This window comes from Apodemus sylvaticus, chromosome 7, assembly GCF_947179515.1.
Source record: "Apodemus sylvaticus chromosome 7, mApoSyl1.1, whole genome shotgun sequence".
NCBI classification, from domain to species: domain Eukaryota; kingdom Metazoa; phylum Chordata; class Mammalia; order Rodentia; family Muridae; genus Apodemus; species Apodemus sylvaticus.
Window position 1 is genome coordinate 56837464 of NC_067478.1, and position 18329 is coordinate 56855792.

The 18329-nt window shown below is 41.8% G+C and overlaps 1 long non-coding RNA gene and 1 pseudogene across 2 annotated transcripts in view; one reads left to right on the forward strand and one right to left on the reverse strand.

Moving 5' to 3' along the window:
• The window catches only part of LOC127688837 (uncharacterized), a 54959-nt gene that overhangs the window by 21717 nt on the left and 14913 nt on the right, over positions 1-18329 (forward strand). Inside the window, exons 2-3 of one of the 2 annotated variants that reach the window (XR_007978767.1) lie at positions 166-372; positions 5367-5429. This is a non-coding gene — a long non-coding RNA (uncharacterized LOC127688837). The remainder of the gene's footprint in view (positions 1-165; positions 373-5366; positions 5430-18329) is intronic. The other variant, XR_007978768.1, reaches the window with a different exon arrangement.
• Positions 1575-2417, reverse strand: LOC127688836 (60S ribosomal protein L26-like 1; annotated as a pseudogene).

An 18329-nucleotide genomic window follows, 5' to 3' on the forward strand; every position in this document is an offset into this window, starting at 1 on the left:
CCTACATTGGACCAAGGGCCTCCCTTCCCATTGCTGTCAGACAAGGCCATCCTCTGTTACATATGTATCTGGAGCCATGGGTCCCTCCCTGTACACTCCTGGGTTGGTGGTCTAGTCCTTGGGTGCACTGGGTGGTTCAGCTAGCCGACACTGTTCTTCCTACAGGGTTGAAATCCCCCTCTGCTCTTCCAGTCTTTCCAACCGGGGTCTCCAGCTCAGTCTGATGGTTGGCTCCAAGCAACCACATCTGCATTGATCAGTTGCTGGCAGAGCCTCCCAAGGAACAGCCACACCAGGTTCCTGTCAGCAAGCAACTCTTGGCAACAGCAACAGTGTGAGGGTTTGGTGTCTGCAGACAGGATGGATCCCCAGGTAGGACAGTCCCCGGATGGCCCTTCCTTCAGTCTCTGTTCCATTTTTTTGTCCCTGTGTTTCTTTTGGACAGTAACATTTCTGGGTTAAAAACTTTGGGGTGGGTGGGCAGCCCCATCCCTCAACTGGGGGCCATGCCTATCTACTAGAGGTGGTCTCTACAGATTCTATCTTCCCTTCACTGTGCATTTCAGCTAAAGTTATCTCTGTTGGGTCCTGGGAGCCTCTTGTTTCCCTGGCATCTGGGACCCTCCAGTAGCTACCCCCAGTTCCTCATCCCCTGCTGCTGCATATTTTTATTTGATTTCCTGACCCTTTGTACCTCTCTTCTGTCCCCTCCAGTACCTGATACTGTCCCCATTTATTTCCTCCCCCTCCTCTTTCCCTCTGAGGCCCCTCCTCCCTCCACCTCCTTTGATCATCCTATTCTTCCCTCAATGTAGGACTGAAGCATTCACTCCTTGGTTTTCCTTCTTCCTAAGCTCCACATGGTCTACGGGCTGTATTGTGGACATTGTGAGCTTTTGGGCTAATATCCACTAATCGCTGAGTACATATCATGTGTGGTTTTTTGTATCTGTGTTACTTCATTCAGGATGATATTTTCTAGTTCCATCCATTTACCTATGAATTTCATGAAGTCATTGTTTTTAATAGCTGAGTAGTACTCCATTGTGTGAATGTTCCACATTTTCTGTATCCATTCCTCTGTTGAGGGACATCTGGGTTGTTTATAGCTTCTGACCATTATAAATAAGGCTTCTATAAACATAGTGGAGCATGTGTCCTTGTTATATGTTGGAGCATCTTTCTGGGTATATGCCCAGTAGTGGTATAGTTGAGTCTTCAGGTAGAACTATTTCCAGTTTTCTCAGGAACCAGCAGATTGATTTCCAAAGTAGTTTTACCACCTTGCAGTCCCACTGGCAACGAAGGAGTGTTCCTCTTTCTCCACATCCTAGCCAGCATCTGTTGTCACCTGAGTTTTTGATCTTAGCCATTCTGATTGGTGTGAGGTAGAATTTCAGGGTCATTTTGATTTGCATTTCCCTGATGACTAAGGATGTTGAACATTACTTTAAGTGCTTTTCAACCATTTCAGAATCCTTAGTTGATAATTCTCTGTTTAGCTCTGTACCACCACCCCCCCTTTTTTTTTTTAACTTAAGCGGTCTTTAATGAAAGCAGTGCATGAGATGTCTCTACTCCTGTGTCTTCTCCATCATTTCTTCCCTGTATTTGCCCTTCTCCTTTCCTACTTGCTGGAACTTGGCTTCCCCCCAGGATCTTCTTGCGGTCCTTGTCCAGCTTCAGCCTGGTGATACCCACTTTGCTGGGGTGGATGCCCATGTGGACTGTTGTGCCATTAGCCTTCTCTCCCTGGACTCATTCAGTGTAGATGACGTATTTCTTCCTGTACACTTGGACCACCTTGCCAAACTGCTGGCCTTTAAGTGTCCTCGAACAACCTGAACTTCATCATCCTTTCGAATGGGCATAGACTGGAACATTATACTTCTGTCCCAGATCTTTGGAAAGAGTGGAAGACATGATTGTTGTTATTTTGTTTCCAACCCAAATCTCCGGTTAAAGAAATCTCAACTCAATCAGTAACAAAACAAGCTATCAGCCTAGATTGGGCAGATCTCCCACCACACTACTCTATTTCCATCCATATTGTCCCATAGAACTTGCGGTTTCTCCAGGCCACGAGCTTCTCTCTCTGCAGCCTCTCTGTGGAATCCCTCGTAGCTCCTCTCAGTCCTGTTCATCCCCCAAAGCTCCTCCCTAAACTCTCCCAAAGCTCCTCCCCCTTCCTCTTGCCCCCTTCCTCTTGCTCAAGCCTTTATTTGAAAAGTTTAGGTGGGGAGAAGGTTCACAAAGCAACTCCTCATCCGCAGCCCCTCTGAGGAGTGAAATTAGCATCAAAATACAAGTCAGGCCTATCTACAACACATGATCTTCCTCAAAATGTGAGAAGGCACATTGAAATGCCATTTGCAGTTCTTGCTCCGATCAGAAGTCACAAAGGGATTTAACTTCATTTGATGGCTGTGACCCACCAATGGCCACTGTACCCCATTTTTAAATAGGGTTATTTGACTCTGGAATCTAACTTCTTGAGTTCTTTGTATATATTGGATATTAGCCCTTTATCAATGTAGGATTGGTAAAGATCTTTTTCCCAATCTATAGGTTGCTGTTTTGTCCTATTGACAGTGTCCTTTGCCTTATAGAAGCTTTTCAATTTTATGAGATCCCATTTGTCAATTCTCAACCTTAGAGCCTGAGCCATTGGAGTTCTGTAAAGGAAATTTTCCCTTGTGTCCATGTGTTTGAGGCTCTTACCCACTTTCTCTTCCATAAGTTTCTGTGTATCTGGTTTTATGTGGAGGTCCTTGATCCACTTGGACTTGAGCTTTGTACAAGGAGATATGAATGGGTTCATTCTTCTACAGGCTGTCCTCCAGTTGAACTGAGTAGGTACTGAGAAAGCAAACCTTTCTCTATCCCACTTATACAAGAGTATTGTGAAAATCAGTCTTTCAAGTCAATTATTATTATAGGCCATGATCTTGGTAACAAAGAAGATAAAGGAGGTCTAGGCTATAAAGGACCCATTTGTTGAATTATTCCATTATCTGCTTTTAAATCTGTTATTATCCCTCGTTTTCCTGACTTGTTTTTCACAAAAAAACACAAGGAAATTCCATTGGCTGGTATACTCTTCTAGATGTGAGACTCCAGCTGCTCTTATACTAGCTGTTCAAGTGCTTGCAGTATTTTCTTTTGTTACAGGCCTCTGCCCTTGCACACAGTCAGTTTGATAACCATTTTAGGGGCAAGGCTATTGGTATGTCAGCAGTGGCCCCTTCTATAAATTTGGAAACTCAATCACTGTGATGCCCTGTGTTTGGACAATGGGCACACCTTGTGATTATGCTTGATCACCCATATCAATACTTTCCCCAGGAGCATCTGCCATCTCACCCCAAATTTCCTCATGTGCTGCCCATGAAATTATAGGAATATTAACTTGAGTACCCTATTGTTGTAAAGCATGCCTCTTCATAAATTTATGGATATATTAGCTACACATGACAGATAGGGATACAATTTATCAAGTATGAAAGCACTCTCTCCACACATATACACCCATTTTGAGCTGAGAGCTAAACCCAGTGCTCAAAGTTAAGTCCATGCATACACTCTGTACACACTGTGCTGTATGTCTGGCCCCAAAGTGACATTTTTTAAAAGGTTTATTTATTATATAGAAGTACACTGTAGCTGTCTTCAGACACTCCAGAAGAGGGCATCAGATCTTGTTACGGATGTTTGTGAGCCACCATGTGGTTGCTGGGATTTGAACTCAGGACCTTTGGAAGAGCAGTTGGTGCTCTTAACTGATGAGCCATCTCTCCAACCCCCCAAAGTGACATTTGTTTTTGTTTTTGTGTTTTTGGATTTGTTTTTTTTTTCCGAGACAGGGTTTCTCTGTATAGTGCTGGCTGTCCTGGAACTCACTCTGTAGACCAGGCTGGCCTCGAACTCAGAAATCTGCCTGCCTCTGCCTCCAGGAGTGCTGGGATTACAGGCGTGCACTACCACCGCCCAGCTTCAAAGTGACATTTTTAATGGCAGGTAACAACACATAAATGAAGCTTATTTTTAGAGCACAATTATCAATGTTTTAAATATATATTAGCCTGGGCCTGCTTGAGATATGGCTTAGTAATTAATATATTGCATGTCCTAACTTTGTGGAGGACCTGAATCTAGTTCCCAGTATCCACATTCAGCAGGTCACAACATTTGTAACTCCAGCTCCAAGAGATCCAATACTCTCCTCTGGCCTCCAAAGGCACCCCTATACAGACACAAACACATACTTAAAACACAAAGAAAGTACAGGCCTATTGTCTATTTCTTAGGAGAGCAAAACTGAATGTGAATCTTTGTAGACAAGAGTCTTTACATGGAGATAGATTTTTAGTGTCTCAGTAAAAAGGATGACTGCAGTCTTGCAGTCTTCCATAGTGTTACTTTCAACTGAGTGTTGAGAAAATAGCGAATAGCTCTGAATTTGAAATTCACATCCTCCCTGAGAAAGATCTAGACTAAAAGAATATATGTTTGTGTGTATATATGTGTGTGTGTGTGTGTGAGTATGTGTATATGAATATGCATATATCATTGTCATGAATGATGAATGATGAAGTTGTTCTTCAGTTCTGGAATATTCTTAGCTATTTTCCTTATAGTATCACCTCTGCGTTACTCCCTTTTACCTTTCCTTTATCATTCTGATTAAATAAGTAAAAAATTCTTTGGACTCCTCCGTATTTCCTATGGGTTTGTGTGTGTGTGTGTGTGTGTGTGTGTGTGTGTCTGTGCTATATGCTGCATAATATTTTACAATATACTTCTAATTGACTATTTCTCTATCCACCAAAAATGAACAGAAAATACAGATAACTTTTTCACATTTTTCCTCAATTCTCTTACTATTAACAATTTGCTTTAGTATAGTACATTTGTGACATTTGTGACAGTCTATAGTTTCCATCAGGTTTCCTTCTGTGTTGTGACAGAACACAGAAGTTTGACAATGAGTTTGACAATGTCCTCTACAGTGTCAGAAAGAGTGGTTTACCCTAAAACCTCCCTCTGCTCTGCCTACCCATCCCTCTGTCCTACCAGTTAAACTTCTGGATCCCACTGACCTTATTGTCTATGGAGTCTTGCCTTTTTCAGAATGTTATGTGCTTAGACTTACTTGCATTGTAGCTTTTCCGTGCTAATGTTCTTTATGTTGTGTGGTAATTTAGATAAGTGTTTCCTATAGTGTATTTGAACACAACAGGGTCCCCAGTTGGTAGCACTGTTTCAAGAAGTTATGGAAGCTTTAGGAAGTGGAGCCTTACTAAAAGACCGCTGCACTGCAGGGCCAACTTTAAGGCCAGATAGCTTCATTTCATTTTCTTTTCCAGTTCTTGGTTTCCTGTGTTCAAATGAAAATGTGATTGGCCAGTTTCCTCCTCAACGCTGCAATGGTAAGCCAAAATAAACCCTTTCTTCTTTAAATTGCTTCTTGTCAAAGGTATTTTATCAGAGCAACTGAAAAGCAACCAGTACACTTAGCAATGCGCGTTTGAGTTTCCTCCATATTCTTTCACAGCCTCTAGAGTCATTTGTTTTCACCACAGAGTAGTATTTTATTATGTGATTGTACCACAGTTTGCCTATTTACCTGTCAGATGCATCTTATTTGCTTTCGGGCTGAGGTGGATGTGAAGAACATTCCTATAAGCATTCATGTGTGGGTTTGTGTGTGGACACACATTTTAAAACCACTTGTAGGAATACCTAAGTCTCTATAAGTTTGAATCACTTGACCAAGATGATATAACGGGAATTAACTTAGATAGAATGGGAACTCAAACCACCTGACCCAGAGTCTGTACACTTATCCGCTATGAAAGTGTCTTTCCACTTGTAATAATAGTCAGAAAAGCTCAGAATAGGAAGATTTCATTAATGAGGAAGTTTGAGTCAGATCTAGGACAAGACCAAGAGTCATAAGCAGAAGTTGTGAGGAATCCTTAACATTCTGTTGTTGCAAAGTGCTGCTTGGCAAAGTTGGGTGGTTGGTCACACACAATGTAAGCATATTATTAGTTAATGTCACTGAATTTTAAGCAAAAATAGTTAAAATGATAGCATTCATGTTTTACTTTAGCTAAAAACAAGATATTGTGCACGTTGATTTGTGGGAGTGAAATTAAATTAATCTGACCAGAGTGAAAGCTTTATTAGAGAAGGAGCTGAATATGTACTTTTATAACAAAGTAGATATAACATTTTTTATTCTGAAGTCTTGGAGAGCCGCTGAAAATCTGCAAGGTGAAATACAAATGGAACACATAATTTCAAAGACCCAAAGTGCATCCAGGACATGGGAGTGTCCCGGAAGCTGGCAAGCAGCTCAGCTCAGTCGGAGGAGTCTTGTCCGCAGGGCCGCATTCCTGCTGGCACTGGCAGAAGCTTTATACAGGGGCCCTGCTATCCCTATCACATACCCAAGGAAGCAGAGGCTCACTCACGCTGTGCCGCTAGCATTATGTAACAAACAGTTTTAAGCTAGATCTCTTAATTTCAAATCCAGTGGGAGGCAGAAATAACTTGTATTTAAGAATCATAAAGATCAGGGATGGAGAGATGGCTCAGCGGGTAAGAGCATTAACTACTCTTCCAGAGGTCCTGAGTCCAATTCTAGCAACCATATGTGTCTTAGTCAGGGTTTCTATTCCTGCACAAACATCATGACCAAGAAGCAAGTTGGGGAGGAAAGGGTTTATTCAGCTTACACTTTTACGTTGCAGTTCATCACTAAAGGAAGTCAGGACTGGAACTCAAGCAGGTCAGGAAGCAGGAGCTGATGCAGAGGCCATGGAGGGATGTTCCTTACTGGCTTGCTTCCCCTGGCTTGCTCAGCCTGCTCTCTTATAGAACCCAAGAGCACCAGCCCAGGGATGGTACCACCCACAAGGGGCCCTCACCACTTGATCACTAATTGAGAAAATGCCCCACAGCTGGATCTCATGGAGGCACTTCCCCAACTGAAGTTCCTTTCTCTGTGATAACTCCAGCCTGTGTCAAGTTGACACAGAAAACTAGCCAGTACAATTGACCCCTTGTCAACTTGACACACAAACGCATCACTATTAAGTCTCAACCCTTACTTTCTTATTTATCCCCAAGATCTAAATTACTTTAAAAGTCCCACAGTCTTTACATATTAAAAGTTCAATCACCTTAAAATGTCCAATATCTTTAAAATTCAAAGTCTTTTAAAAGTTCAAAGTCTTTTAACTGTGGGCTCCACTAAAATACTTTCTTCCTTCAAGAGGGAAACATATCAAGGGCACAGTCACAACCAAAAACAAAACTAAAACTCCAATAGTTCAATGTCTGGGATCCAACTCACTATCTTCCGGGCTCCTCCAAGGGCGTGGGTCACTTCTCCAGCTCTGCCCTTTGTAGCACACAGCTTGTCTTCTGGCTCCAGCTGTCTGTACTCCACTGCTGCTGCTGTTCTTGGTGGTCATCACATGGTACTGGCATCTCCAAAACGCTGCTATCTTCCACGGTAATTAGGCTTCACCAATAGCCTCTCATAGGCTCTCATCAGGGTGACAAGCCTCTGCTCCTATGCATGACCCCTTCAAGTCCTGGGCCATCAATTGCAACTGTGGCTGCACCTTCACCAATGGCCTTCCGTGGCCTCTCACTGTGCCAAGAGCCTCAGCTGCTCTTCATGACCCCTTCATGCCTTCAAAACCAGTACCATCTGGGTGACTCTTACACAGTACCAAGTCCTGCCACAACACAAAATACAACTGTGGCTATCTCTGGAACACACTCTCTGTGCTCTCAGAAAAGACTTCCAAGAAGATTTCATCTCAGTGATGCTGGTCTCTTCTTAATCACTGCTAATTTCTTAGCTCCAGCTAACCAGCATCAATAGTCCCAGTAACACAAAGGTTTGCTTTAGTGGTTCTGGTATCTTGTTACTTACAGCTGATTCTTCAGCCCCAGCTAACCCAAACCACAATCAAAACATGGCCACTTTAAGAGTCTTTAATCTTCCCTCTGAAATTTCACAAGCCAGGCCTCCATCTTCTGCACTGTTCGTAACATTGTCTTCCAAGCTCCAACAGAACTTTCCACAGCTTTTCTAGCTCAAAGTTCCAAAGTCCTTCCACAATCCTCCCCCAAACATGGTCAAGTTGTCACAGGAATACCACTTCTGGTACCAATTTGTCTTAGTCAGGGTTTCTATTCTATTCAAACATCATGACCAAAAAGCAAGTTGGGGAGGAAAGGGTTTATTGAGTGTACACTTCCACATTGCAGTTCATCACTAAAGGAAGTCAGGACTGGAACTCAAGCAGGTCAGGAAGCAGGAGCTGATGCAGAGGCCATGGAGGGATGTTTCTTACTGGCTTGCTTCCCCTGGCTTGCTCAGCCTGCTGTCTTATAGAACCCAAGAGCACCAGCCCAAAGGTGGTACCACCCACAAGGGGTCCTCACCACTTGATCACTAATTGAGAAAATGCCCCACAGCTGGATCTCATGGAGGCACTTCCCCAACTGAAGTTCCTTTCTCTGTGATAACTCCAGCCTGTGTCAAGTTGACACACAAAACTAGCCAGTACAATATGGTGGCTCACAACCATCTGTAATGGGATCCGATGCCCTCTGTCTGAAGACAGCTGCAGTATACTCATATAAATAAAAATAAATAAATCTTTTAAAAAAAGAATCCTAAAAATCTTTAATTCTGACTTTGTCTATTTAGCTTGTCCAAGTCTCAAGTTCTCGTCTATGAAACTATGGTTTGAGAAAGAACCCATCCCCTAATAATGATATATATATATATATATATATGTATATATATATATATACATATATATATATATATGTGTGTGTGTGTGTGTGTGTGTGTGTGTCACTATTATGTCATATTATATATATATAATGACATATATAAAATGACATATATATATGTATAATGACATATGTCATTATTAGATCATAGTATAATATATATGTACATATACAGAGAGAGAGAGAGAGAGAGAGAGAGAGAGAGAGAGAGAGAGAGAGAGAAAGCTAAGCCCAGCCATGACACCTAGGATGTGCTCAGTAAATTAATTTGCTTTCTTCCAAAAAGAAAGTATGTTGTTGGGGCTGGTGAAACAGCTCAGTGGTTAAGAGCATTTTCTTCTCTTCTGGAAGACATGGATTCAGTTCTGGAGCCACATCTGGTGGCTGACATACAGGTGCAGCTCCAGGACATCCAAGGCCTCTGCTGGCCTTGGCAGGCACCAGCACTTTCATGCACATACTCACACACTGCAGATACACATAAATAAAAATTAAATATCTCTCTTTTTTTTTTCTTTTGGTTTTTTGGATTTGGTTTTTTCGAGACAGGGTTTCTCAGTATAGCCGTGGCTGTCCTGGAACTCACTCTGTAGACCAGGCTGGCCTTGAACTCAGAAACCTGCCTGCCTCTGCCTCCCAGAGTGCTGGGATTACAGGCGTGTGCCACCACCGCCCTGCTTAAATATCTCTTTTTTAAAAATGTGATGTTATCTGGCATTTAATTTCTCTCACATATATAAATGAAATTATTGATATTTTTAATTACTTATATATAAATTTAGGTTTCCTTGTACTGACAAATGCTAATTTTCACACGTTAGTCTTTTTCTGGCTAAGAGAAATACACATCTTACTAATTAAAGGCACAGAATTCTAAAGAAAAATTATGAACATGATTTGGAAACTCATGTACATATTTATTTAACACCATTTCATATCTTTAAGAATCCTTTTGGAAACTTATTTAGAAAACTGAAAAGTCCTTGAATACCAAGTGGTTTAGCAGGAATTTCTTAATGAGTTAAGTGTAAATGAATCAAAAACACATGAATTCTATTTTCTGTAAATAACACATGGTTTTGAAAACTGAAAATGTAGTAGGAAAAAAATACCTCCTATGTACTATTGAATCAGATGGCAGAAGTGGTGCTTCCTAAGCTGCAGGAGGTCTGATTTAGATGGAAGATGATTATCTGTTGCGGTTGAGTTCTCCCTGGATAAGCACTGTTTGGATAAAATTGCTTTAGCATGCTGTCCAAGGCTGCATCTCATGAGACTACCAGTGTTCTCATTTCATGAGGGAGAGCCTGTTCTTTGGACAAGAGAGAAAGCAATTGTTTTCACTACTGTAAGTTACTCAGATGGGGCAGCTACAGGGCCTCAGATATGAGAATAGTTGGGAGGAGCAGGGAGGAAGGGAGCATGGAGAAACAGTGGTGAAATGGAGCACCACAATTCCAAGTAACTGTGAATGTGGTATTCTGAAGTATTCTGAAGGAATAGCAGGAAGATGGGTGAGCTGACTTCTCAGCATTAAAGCCTTTCGCTGATATTGCCAAATAATGCATCTCTAACTACTGTAATTACATCCTGTCCAGGTGAAATGTATGCTATAGTTCTACTCATAAATAAGATAAATGAGGTAAATTTTTTTTGTTTTTGTTCTTTTTTTTTTCCAATTTGGTTTTTACCAACAGAGTTTCTCTGTGTACCCCTAGCTGTCCTGGAACTCATTCTGTAGACCAGGCTAGCCTCAAGCTCATAGAAATCCACCTGCCTTTTTCTCTCCAGAGCTAGGATTAAAGGCATGCACCACCACTTCCCGACAAGATAAAATGTTTTCATTGTAGAAATTCATTGCCAGCTTATTTAAATCTGTATAGAAAATAAACAGTAATGGAGTACACAGGTTTTGGGGGGGAGGCAAAAACACGGTAAACTGTGCTAGATAGATTGAATGTAAAGACCATGGCCTAAAATGAAGTTCCTCGCTCATGCTCATGGACACCAGGGATTCTCTTGACTCACTCATTGCACAAAGAAATAGTGATGGTTGGGGCCGAGGAAGTGGCTCATTGGGTACGAAGGCTTGCCTTGCAAGCATGAGGGCCTGAGTTCCACCCCAGCACCCATGTTAAACGCTGGGGTGGCGTATAACTCCAGTGGTGTGGGGAACAGAGACAGAAAGACCACTGAGGTTTGCTACCCAGCACCCAGCCCCATGTCCAATGAGAGACTCAGATTCTAATGAACAAGACAAAGAGTGACAGAAGAGGATACCTAACATCCTTCTCTGAGCTCTGCAAGTACACAATATACACTCATTTGTATATACCACACTCACAATCTTGCCGATTCCTCACTCAGGCTGATTGGCAGAGTGATGTCAGCTGATACAGACTCTTGTGGAGTTTTGCTATAGACTCATGTGGTGAGGTAAGACCATGGGAGGACATACGATGTTTGGACCCAACAGAGAGTGATGGCAGGCTTGCATAGCTAGCTTTGCAACACTTCTTGATCTTGTGTCTCTCTGATCTTCACTTCACTGTCCTGGCATCCCTGCTGGTCCTAATCGTCCTTTCTGACTCATTCCAATTTGGCTGAGGCCTGGCTGTTTCTGCCAGGTTGTGCCACCGCTTCTGCTTCGTGTTTGCTATCCCAACACTACTGAACTGGACGGTTGGTATATTCATGAAGTGTTTACTAGTGGATCGAGCTGCCACTGCTGATTCCTGTGAACTGAACTGCTGATTTCCTGACAATGCAGATTGGGTTTGCTCTAACAATTTCTACGCTTCTCCTGTATCCTAATAACCTTTCCTTTCCATCTCTGGTGGGTGGTGGGCTAGAAATAAGGTAAAAGCATTTAAAACCCCATATTAAAAGTAGGTTTTGAAAAAAATCAAGCCTACATGCATCAGGTTGACAAAGGGTAGACTTGTGATAACTAGTCTTGGTTGTCAACTGAACTACATCTGAAATGAACTAAAAACCCAAGCAGCTGGGCATATCTGTGTGAGGTTTTTCTTGATTGGATCATTGAAGTCTGAAGACCCACCCTAAATCTGGGCCACACTTTCTGGATATGGAAGAAAGAAGCTCTTGCTTTTGGCCTGCTTGCTCTCGTTCTCACTGGCAAGGTCATAGATCTTTTCTGCTGTGGCTTTTCTTCACTGGTACTAGAGCCTGTCTCATAGATGACTGAATAGCTACTAGATTATTGGACTTTTCACTGGGAGACAGCCATTGTTGAACTAGCTGGACCATAGGCTGTATGTCTTTCAGATGAACCCTATGTATGTGTGTATGTATGTATCTTCTGAAACCATAAGTCCCAAATTAACATTTTTTAAAATAAGAGTTTCCTTCTTTTGTAAGAGTTACACACACACACACACACACACACACACACACACACACACGCGCGCACACACACACACACACACACAATCAGTTCCTTTGGGGGGGGGTCACATATCAGATAATCTGCATGGTCAGATGTTTACATTACAATTCACAATAGTAGCAAAATTATTGTGGAGTATCAATAAAATAATTTTATGGTTGGGGAGTTTACCACAACATGAGGAACTGTATTAAAAGAGTCAAAGCCTTAGGAAGTTTGAGAGACACTGCTTTAGAGAACTCTAATATAAACATACTACCTAAACATTCAATTCATACCAATATACATGCCACTTTGAAGATAGATTTTCAGATGAGATTCACATTTAAATCAGTAGCCTTTGAATAAATCATATCGTCTTTTTGTTTTGTTTTTTTTTCGAGACAAGGTTTCTCTGTATAGCCCTGGCTGTCCTGGAACTCACTCTGTAGACCAGGCTGGCCTCGAACTCAGAAATCCACCTGCCTCTGCCTCCCAAGTGCTGGGATTAAAGGCATGTGCCACCACTGCCCAACTCACATTGTCTTTCATAATGCGAGAAGGCTGAGTGGGGGAAGAGAGAGAGGATAATAAAATATACACATAGTAGATATAAACTGAATGTACACACAGACATATACAGTATGTACATACATATAGATATGCATAGTAGATTGTGTGTGTGTATACATTATACAGGGAGAGGAACAATATTCACCAATATGCACAGTCATATGCATGGAACTCTTGGTTCTGTTTCTCTGAGGACTTTTACAGATAACAAGTTGGGAAGCTCCAAACCAAGCATTAAAGTAGCAACAACATTTGGCCAGTTGAGACCTTTAGAACTTGTAATACTTCCAACTTATACTCTGGGTCAAATGCCATCAGATAGTTCCCTGTAAATACTATTGTCTCAGAAATGTGATGGATACAACTTTTTCCTGTGTCCTTTTAATGACTTTATACTTAATTATTTAGGAGCTAGGAGGCAGAGGCAGGCAGATCTCTGAGTTCAAGGCCACCCTTGTCTACAGAGTGAGTTCTAGGACAGCCAGGGCTACATAGAGAAACCCTGTCTCAGAAAAAAAAATACCACAAGTCACCTATTCAAAGTATAAAACTGAACGATCTTTAGTATATTCACAGAGCATACAGCCACTTCTAGTATGCTTAGCATTTCTATTACCTCAGAAAGACAATTCCTTTCTAAGTATTCACCGTGGCCCTGTTCCCTTCGCCTACACCTAGGGAATCGCAGATCCCGTTTGTCTGTAGATTTGCTTATTCCAATATTCTACATAAGGAAGCAGACACTGTGTGCTCTCTTCTCACTGACCGCTTTCATGGACCACAGCGCCTTCCAGGTTCATCCACGTTGATACCTGTGCTATGGTGTCATCTACTTTTATTGCCAAATAATGTTCCATTACATGGATATCCCATTTTAGGATTGTTTTCACTTTGATGGCCATTATTGTTTTCCTTGCAAAGTGTCTGAAGAGTAAGAAAGAAAAAAATAGAACCTTATAGCAGGACTTTCTCAAATCCTCCAGCGGTATACATGAGACGTGCAGACTTTTAATATAGTTTAAAGCTTAGGCCTTTTGCTTGGGCAGTCTCCCAGCTACTCTGAACTTAGCCTGACTAGCCAGCCTATGACCTGCCGCGTGGCAGGCTCTGTCCTTCTCTGCTCCTGGTTTCCTTGGAGCTGTACTGTTTCCTGGCAGCACTGTGTCCTTGAAGTCCTTCCTCCAAATCTCACGTGTCTGCTTTCTTCCCCAGCATCATTCTTTCTGCCTGGAAGTTTCGCCCTCCATTTCTTGTTCATCCCCTTGCTGTCAGGTTTTTATTATAACTGTCCAGAGCCTCTAATATAATTCTAGCTGGCCTTTAGGCAAATGAAGAAGGAAGAATATTTACAAAATATAAGGCCAGTGATGGGCTATAGAAATAACAGTACGAAGATCCTGCCAGCCTGTACAGAATTAACAATTGAAAATACAGAGAAGGCACTCCACACAATGTGAAGAAAAGGTTGCCCCCAACTGAACCCTGGTAAAGTTCTCAGGTAATCAATCAATGTTCCAAGAACAATATTTGTTATAGGCACCATTCCTATTAATCGCTTCCAAAGTCCTACTGCTAAAAATATGTTTTTATTGCAGGTATTTGTGCCTAAGTACTTTTGTTTATGGGAGAAGAAATTGAAATGACTCTCTTGGCAGTGTCCTTGCGGTTGTATAAGCCAAAGGATTAAGGGTACCTTTGAGAAAGGGCAGCATGTGATATCTCTGGCATTGAAAATGATGTAAATTTATATATAACAGGTATGGGTGATGTTTTTATTATATCCTGTCAATCAAGCTAGCCTTTCTGTCAGGAAGCAGTTTTCGATCCACAGAACTTACTCCACATATTAGAATCCCTGCTAGGTCCAGATCACATGCAATGTCCACACTTGGCGGTCAATTCATTTTGAAAGATCCATTTCCAGATTAAAATGACTCTGAATTCCGGCCTTGAGCAACAACTATCCATGCCAGCATTGTACAGGAAAGCTTAGGTCTAATCCTAACATCATTCTTCATGTAAAATAAGAGCTCTTGGCCTTGCCAGGTCTGAAGGCAGAACTCCTTTTGATTTGCCTTAAACAAGCTGGTGCCCAGTATTGCCTCACAGTATGGAAACAGCAGCAGCTGAGTTCCCCTGGAGCAGACAGACATCCTCTGGGAAGAACAGTAAAGTCACTAGACTTAGTGTAGAATGAGAGGCTCAGAAATTCCATAAACTAAGGAGAGCCAAGGAGTTCAGGGACAGGCAATTTAGGAATGTTCTCCTTTCCACAACTGAGGACTTCTCACCAACTTCCTGTTGGTTTGCTTCAATGATTATAATTATTAGTAAAGAAGTAAGTCCAGCGCAGAAGAACTGTTGAGTGGGCAATGTTTGTCTTGGGTGTTCCCTTCATTTCCTCTTCCTCTGTTTCCTCAGCATTCCTTCCTCTTGAAACATTTTTAAGGTTTTAATGGAAAGTTGCTTATTTTCAAAGGAATATGAGTATTTAAAAGCAGCCATAGAACCTCCAAGAGGTAATTGCTAGTGATGAAATGTGACACATTATTCATGGATCAGAGGTGAATTTCAGGGTCCTTTTGCATCTGCACTTCCTCTTCCACAGCAAGGCAACACAGTCTGCAACCAGAGCCATGTTTCCACAGGAAGGCACACAGGACATGAAGGGGGGTTGGTCCCGAGACCACAGACCCTGATATCTGCCAGGAGTACCTATTCTCCAAGTCTGAAGCTTTAGAGGCAGATCGTGTGCTAGAGAGGATGAGATGGCTCAGCTCCTAGAATTAAGAATATAAGAAGCTGTACACAGAACAGGTAACTAAGAATCAACCAGGTCAAGTCTTTTACGAGAGGGATTGTTTCCTGTTTTCTTTTGTAATCTCCCTAACAGCTATTGCTACCCAAACCATCTCGGGCCACACATCCATAGTATCCTGAAAGGTTCTCTAATTTGGAGGTTTATATAAAGACAAACTGCTTTTATTTAATATGCTGAGGTTATAGTTCAGTTGGTAGCTTTGGGTTTAATCCCTAGCAGCACCAAACTTGGCAAGGCAGCGCAAGTCTGTGATCCCAGCTCTGGAGAGGTGGGAGCAGGAGAACCAGAAGTCCAGGCCATCCTCAACTACTTATCACTTTCAAATCCATCCCTGATGCAAAATAATAATGTTATTATAATAATAGCATCAACAACAATAACAATAAACTGTTTTGAGAGAAACATTTCCTAGTATGCAAGGAGAATTGGGTGCATATTTCCAGTTAGTATTCCTCCTCCTCTAGGAAATCACCCAAAAGAAGAATGAGAAACAAATAGAAATGCAAGCTAGGATACCTGGGAAAATACAAGCTACATGAAGGGAAAGGGGGGCCAAGTGCAGAGGAGAGCAAATAGGGTGTGAAGGAAGATCAGGAGCTGCCTGTGACTGCAACCCCGAACATTCACAAAACCAGGAGTGTCCAGCCTCGTGTGTCCGAAGGAAGTGGCAGAACAACTGTAAAAGACACAGAGGGGAGCAGAGTGCTCATGTGAGTCACTCTAGAGAGGCAGGTAGTGGGGCAGAGGACAGAAAAATAGGCCTTGTGTGTCTTCCAGTTGCCTATCTGACATTTTGGGAAATGTGGCAAAGAAGTTGTTCTCTCTTTTAGGTGACCCTCAGCAAATTGCTGCTAGCCTTGGACACAACTGTAGTATCTAACAGACCTACCATTCGGTAAATGTTTACTCAAAGTCAGTCACTGACCCAAAAGGAGAAATGAAAAACCAGCTGCCCACACATACTTACTCTGATAGAGGAAAAAGGAACAGAAAAAGAAATGCAGGAAATATTGATCACAGATATTTTCCATGGAACAGATAAAAGTTTCAACCAAATGTTTTCCCATTAATTTAACAGTTAATAAAGTAATCCACTTATAAAACAAGAACACATATATACATACTATGGGAACTGTTCGTCTTTATAAAGAAGGAAATTTTGACACATTACTGAATGGATAAGTGTTGAAAATATCATGCAATATCATGCTGAATGCAATGAAATAAATCAGCCATAAGATAGCAAATCCCATAAATGGTAGCTAAATTTTGTGGTCAACTTGGCTGCACCTGAAGTCAACAGAGATCCAAGCAGCTGAGTGCACTGTAAGGAATTTTTCTTGATTGGCTCGCTCAGACAGGAAGACCCACTCTGAATCTGGATCAGGTGAGGTGGGAGGCCTACCCCAAGTCCCCTCCTGGTGGCAGCCTTTATAAATGGATATGGAGAAAGGACGGGCTTTGCCTGCTTGCCCCCACTCTTGATGGTGTGTAAATCTATCCTGCCACTGGAGCGTCTTCTTGCTGGCATTAGAACCTCTTTCTTTGGGATTTCAGTGTGTACTGAAGACCAGCTTAGACACCCAGCCTCATGGACTGATTCTTGGACTTTCCACTGGGGGATACCCATTGCTGAACTGGCTGGACCACAGCCTGTAAGCCATTCTAATAAATCTCCTTCCTGTGTATAAATGGATTCAGTCTACCTGTTTTATTCCACTAGCTAACCCTGTTTAGTACACTGTATAATTCTACTTAAATAAAATTTCTTGTTCAGTCAAACACATCGGGAAAAGTGTGGAATGATTGTTATAGGAGCTGAACAGAGGGAGGAATGGGAGCAAATACCTAATGAATACAGAGCTTCAGTTGAGAAGAATAAAAGACCCTTTAACTAGATGTTTATTTGATGTGTTATGTATGCACATAAAAAGATAAATAAGAATGCCAAACAAATACAAGAGGCAGGAAGATGGAGAGCTGTGTTGTGTTAGATCTCTAGAAAGTCATAAGACACCCAGCCTCATGGTCTATATAGTGAGTTCTAGAACAGCCAGAGTTAGGTAGGAGACCCTGTCTCAAACACCCAGCCCCACCAAAAAAACAAAACAAAACAAAACAAAAAACAAACAAAAAACTATAGAAAGGAGCTTGTAAAAACAAGATAGAAATGGAATGAGGATTTGTAACACGAGGGAAAGTAGACACTGACCAGAATGCAAAGAAATAGATACGAAGAAAGCAAGCAAAATGTATGAAAAGAAATATGATTTAAAATAATTACAGAGAATAAGGGGCATAGTGCACCTGCCTTTAATCGCAGCATTTGGGAGGCAGACACAGGTGGATTTCTGTGAGTTTGAGCCCTGGTCTACATAGCAAGTGCCAGGCTATCCAGGGTTACATAGACCCTATCTTAAACAAATAAATGCAGTAATCTATGGAAGACAAAAACCAGATCCAGCAGCAGATAATTATCTAAAATCCACACTTAATGAATTAGAGAAAATCTTGCAATACAGCTATATGATGTGGCTTGAATGAAGATGGCCCCCCCAGGTTCATATGTTTGAGTGCTACCTAGTTAGTGGACCTATTTGGCAAGGAGTAGGTGTGACCTTGTTTCAAAAGCCTAGGCCATCCATTCCCAAGGCCCTCTCTCTGCCTCGTGCTTGTGGAGCAGACATAAGCTCTCAGCTTCTCCTCCAATGCCTGCCTGCC